At 36.7% G+C, this 5,521-nt stretch overlaps 1 long non-coding RNA gene across 1 annotated transcript; it reads left to right on the top strand.

Moving 5' to 3' along the window:
* Positions 1-4,401: 4,401 nt before the first annotated feature.
* On the top strand, positions 4,402-5,011 carry LOC147701074 (uncharacterized). The gene is made up of 2 exons (XR_015297153.1): positions 4,402-4,468; positions 4,814-5,011. It is a non-coding gene; the product is annotated as an uncharacterized LOC147701074 (long non-coding RNA).
* Positions 5,012-5,521: the final 510 nt, after the last annotated feature.

The following is a 5,521-nucleotide window of genomic DNA, read 5'->3' as shown; positions in this document are numbered from 1 at the left end:
AGGAGGAAAAGTTCCTCTTTTGTGAGTTTTGGAAAAGGAACACCTATAAATGAACAAGGATGGTGAAACAAAAAATCAATTACTTATATTAAAATAATGATGACTATATGTACGGAGCATAGAATGGGTAAAACACATCATAATATTGATGTTAATGATGAAAACCAGAAAACCAAGCCAATCTCAAAAATTTAAATAAATAGAAGTGGAGCTAATAAACGTGAGTCAAAAGGGGTGAAGGGATCAAATCTTAGTTAATAGCATTTTCCCAAGGAATTTCTGAATTGAGACCCTTCTTAAAAGTCACAAGAGAAGAAATCCAAAAAACTTCTTGTTTTTTGCGGATTTTGTTTCCTCCTTTGCCTACAGGAAGTCTGATTTTTTCAATGATGCGCCATTTAAACTCATCTGGCGCATGTTTTTTCTCAAGGAAGTGTTTCACCAAAGGGGCTGCGATTTTGTTGGTACGAATAGCAGAGCGATGTTCTGTGAGTCTTACTTGAACAGGTCTCGATGTTTCCCCAACATACCCTAGATGGCAGGGGCATAAAATAAAGTAGATACAATTTGCAGTTTTGCAATTCCACATGTCTCTTGCGTCTACATGACAGCCATTGTGCTCAAAGGACTCACCTCCCATAATGTTCAAACATGACTTGCAGGTTGAGCATCTAACAGTGCCCTTGACGGAAAAGTTGTTATCAATGGTCCTTTGGATAAACTCAGACCTAGGGTGGTTGACAGTAAATCGTGAATGTACAATTAGAACCTTCCAGTTTTTGTTTCGTTTATGGGCAAAAAGTGGTTTATTTAACTTAACTTGTGATGTAGGATTAGAATTCAAAATGTGCCAATTAGTGTTTATGATATGCTTCACTGTGTTGTCTAAGGTGGAGTGTTTGGTAACACAGACAAGTTGGGTATTTTCTTTAGGGTTTTTTTTTTCGAAGGAGTGCCGGTGTTGCAGCACTTGTGTTTATACGACTTATAACTTTTGCTTACTGTGTTCACAATCTTGATATATATATATAAATGTGTATATTTAAATGATGCGTCACATTAAGCTGTAGGCATCCTGACATTGAGACTATTTGTTCTCCAGGTACATTGTGTGTTCTCACGACCTTCTAGAAGATCTCAGTGTTGCTATATCTTGTGGCTAGTAGTAAGTTGACATGAATTCCTTTTCATAAAAATATCGTATGTTAGACATTTGACTAATACAGTTGTTGAAGAAGTATGTGTACATATAGAGACATGTCTTTATACATCAATTGAATTTCTGAGTACTATGCAATCTGTTGCTGTGTAATATGTTATTTCTCAACTTGTTAGACACAAAAACATGAATGTTGGACCTTTCTGTTTTAGGTTACAGGCATTATGTTAGGTAATGTTAGGTAATTTTATGTTCTATCATGTCTACATTTTTATTTAAATTGTATTTATAAAGTATTTGACTTGATAATATAAGCCACTCAAATATTGTCTTTTTATAACCTTTGTCATATGTAATTACAGATTTTAATTGTGTGGCTCCTGAAGAAGGCGTTTTCCGCCGAAACGCGCGTCGAGTACTGATTCTTCACTTGGTTGTGGAAACCACTGAACTTTATATGGTGTCCCCCTTTTTTATATAAAGATTGTATATTGTGTTAGAGTATGTATTAACTGCACATAATTTTACTGTACTGTCATATAAATTCAATCCTTTCGCTCTTTATATGATTTTTATTAATTATATTAAAAACATGTCTATTTTTAATTAATGATTCTTTCTTTATTTTTAAATTGTGTTGCCTGTTCCTACTACCACTGGGTCTATACTATTTGTTGTCTACTACTGAGACTGCCTAGGAATTTTTTACATACATTTCATTTACCTTAGGAGTTTCGATTATCACTACCCAGGGGGTCCTTGTTTTTCTCATGTTGTTTACCCACAGCTTGTCTGTGTAGGGCTGTGCTTTCCTTTGTATCAGTACACTTGTATATCATTGATTGCTAGTACTCAGGTCCATTAGTTTCCCTGTTTGCACTTCACCAATATTTCTGCATTACTTATATCAGGTCTAGAATCTTCATGGCTCAATTACAAACATTTGGCTTCTCTGATGAGGAATTCGCCTTACTAGTAGGAACCAACATCACCTCAGCTAGTAGTGGCAATACAAATAGCTATAGAAATGAAGACAGCCATAAATTATTAGAACTCAAAAAGAAATTAAAACGGATGAAGGCACATGGGGAATTTATGTTGGCTTATCTCAAGAACGGCATTATCCCCATGGGCCTCAAAGTCCGCAACATCCCAGGTCTTTTTGTCCATCACAGACCGTTTCTTGAAAAATGGAGCCACATCACAAATAGATGTTCGCGAGACCTCATGATCTTAATTGTCGGTACCGCCAAAGAATTGGCTGCGGCAATTAAGACAGAGATCGAGGAACTCAAAACTAAACTTAGAGCTTCAGGGAATATAGATGAGGCCATCAAAAAAATAGAAGAAGCAAATAGAGAACTAGAATCCTTTAGTGCCTATCTAGACAAACGTAAAAACGATAAATTGATTAAAGATAAACGTTATTATACATTAGAAGGTACATATCCCTACTTGAAACAAGATTTCTATAAACAGAACCATTACGTAGATGAGACCAGATCCACCCCACAATGAGTTAATAATTTCACAGACACATCAGATTCTGAAAATGAAGGCACTAATGCATTTTATGATACAGAAGCCAATTACAATCAATATAATGGCCCCCGCCCTAAGCCTTTTTTATCCAATCGGGGCCTCCGTCGTGGACGCCCCAGAGTTAATTTCCAGAACCACAACAGGGGAAATTTTCAGCAATCACACCACCAACAACAAACCCAACACCAACAACATCAGCAGCAGGAACCCCACTTTATTCGCGAAACACGCAATCGCCAATACTGGGGCCAGGGGATGTGATCCCCATATTCAACCTTTCATCTAGTGTTATTGACCCCCAAGCAGAATCCTTACTATCGAAGGGCCTTACATATGTTCCACATGCCCATGTGAACATTTTTGAATTACAAACAGATGTTATTTCCTTCTTTAGACGGATTAGACTCAAGAAATATTTTGCATCGATTGAAGATCCAAACGAGACTCAAATGGAGATTAGACAGCTATCACTGCCTTCTACCTTCTATTCTACTTTAGACCAGCTTGGCCCAGAGGTAGCAGCTTTTGAACTGGTTGTTCTTCAACAATTAGAAAGGGCCCTTCGTTTTATACCCAAACCTGTTTACAACCTCAGTAAGGAGGAATCTGAATCATTGAAATCTTTGAAAAATAATGACAGATTAGTGATCAAAAGCTGTGACAAAGGGGGCGGCATTGTGGTGTAAGACACGGATCTGTATGAATCAAAGATGAACATTATGCTAGCAGACGCCACAACATATTCAAAAATCAATGTGAACTCTTTAGATAGGGTATCCAAACAAATCCTAACTCTAACTAATAATGCCTTGGCATCTGGAGATATTGACCTTAAAGAATATGATTTTCTGAATTTTCACCAAGGGAAAACAGCATGCATTTATGGCATGCCTAAAATTCATAAGAGCCTTTCTTACCCCCCTTATAGACCTATTGTATCGACCATCGGAACCAATAATGAACCTTTGTCCAAATTTATAGATTTTTATCTGCGCCCCCATATACCAAAAATTAAATCCTATATCAAAGATACGGGCGACATGATAAATAAAGTTGAAAATCTGGCCTTTGATCCTACTACAGACATTATGGTAACTATGGATGTCGAGGCGCTGTATAGTAACATACCCCAAAAAGAAGCGCTTCTAGCCACCAGCTGGTTCATTGATTTGTTCAATATACAGTGACCGAAAGAATTTTTATTGGATCTTCTACAAGTTGTTCTAACTGAGAACATCTTTGAGTTTGGTGACACCCTTTACCGTCAGATAAAGGGTGTCAGTATGGGGGCCTCTGTGGCGCCCTCGATTGCCAATATCTATATGGCAGCTTTTGAAGCAAAGTTCATCCACAATGAGGTGGCCCCATTTTATGAGTCGGTTTCCCATTGGTCCAGATACATAGTCATTATCAGTAAGAGCCTGAATAAACATCAGGTCAGTATAAATACGGGACGATACGCACAATAACAAATGGTTTTCCTGGAATTTTTTAAAACTAAAACATGGATTGATCCCTATGTGTTTAGGTTTTTGATATTATTCTTCGGTGGCCCCTCCGTGCACCTAGAACATACGTGCATCCTTATAGAAGGTAATTTATGACTGTAGAGTCTTTAATTAAATTGCCACTAGAATAGTATTAAAATTACTGAATACTCTTTGTGCCTCCTTATCACACAGCTTGAGCGAGAATAAATCCGCTGAAGAGAAAAATTCTGTTCGCTGGATGAAAAGAATTGATATATTCATCCTACATTTTCAACAGGTACTCACAAACCATTTATGTATAAAACTCTTAAGCCCCAGACAGAACATTAAGGCTTAATATAACATCCCAGGTACAAAGTGTGTATAACTACTATAGAAAAAAGAATGGCCATGTGAGCATGTAGACCAGCCATAAGATTAGAATATCAGGTCATAAATGAGTTATAAACTCATGACCATTAGGTCATGATATTTTATTAATTATACATGTTGAAATGGAGAATAAACTTAAGTAGGAAGAAAAAGCAGGAGCTAGAACTATTCGAAAGTGTAGACAAATGGCGTGATGTTTTGTTAATTTTTTACCTGACTGTAAAAAAAATTTTTTCTTTGATTGCTTCAGATATCAAATTGTTGTGAACGTCCTGAGGAAGGTGTGAAGATTAATTTAAGCACCGAAACGCTGCGTCGACTGTGTTCACTTGCTTGTATATGATTGTTTTATGAACTGTCCACCTTTTGGTGGCCTAAAGTGGTTTTTAATCATTTTTTAGATTGTAACCCGTTCGGGAGGTAATACATTTTATTGTTTATACTTTGACATATTTTCTCATTTGGTGTTATTATCTTTTTTTATTCACTCTGTCTACTGGTCTACTTAGCACTGCCCTGCTTTAGTTTTTATTCTATTTAGGGAGTTTCCCGTTCTATAGATTTACAAAGTATTCATTTTCCTGGGTTCATACGGTAGGATACCTTACCTATAATCAACTAAGACAGGGTGTTTATTTTTGAGTGCCCAGATACATAGACAACATCTTTTTTATCTGGACCAATGGGAAAGACGCCCTATTTGAATTTCTTTAATGGATCAACCTGACTGATGATAATTTAAAATTTACAGCTCACCATAATGAACAACAGGTAGAATTTCTTGACCTAACCATCAAGAATCAGAACAACAAACTTATTGTTGATCTTTTTGTGAAATTTACTGCGAGGAACACTCTTTTCATTTTAAGAGTTTTCATCCTCGCTGCCAGCGTGAAAGCATCCCCTTCTCCCAGTTCCTCCGAATTAGGAGAAATTGCACCAATTTAGCTGATTATGA

The sequence above is a fragment of the Lissotriton vulgaris genome, chromosome 7 (assembly GCF_964263255.1).
Source record: "Lissotriton vulgaris chromosome 7, aLisVul1.2, whole genome shotgun sequence".
Lineage (NCBI taxonomy): Eukaryota > Metazoa > Chordata > Amphibia > Caudata > Salamandridae > Lissotriton > Lissotriton vulgaris.
The sequence above is the reverse complement of the archived record's forward strand: the minus strand, read 5'-3'. Positions and strand labels throughout refer to the sequence as shown.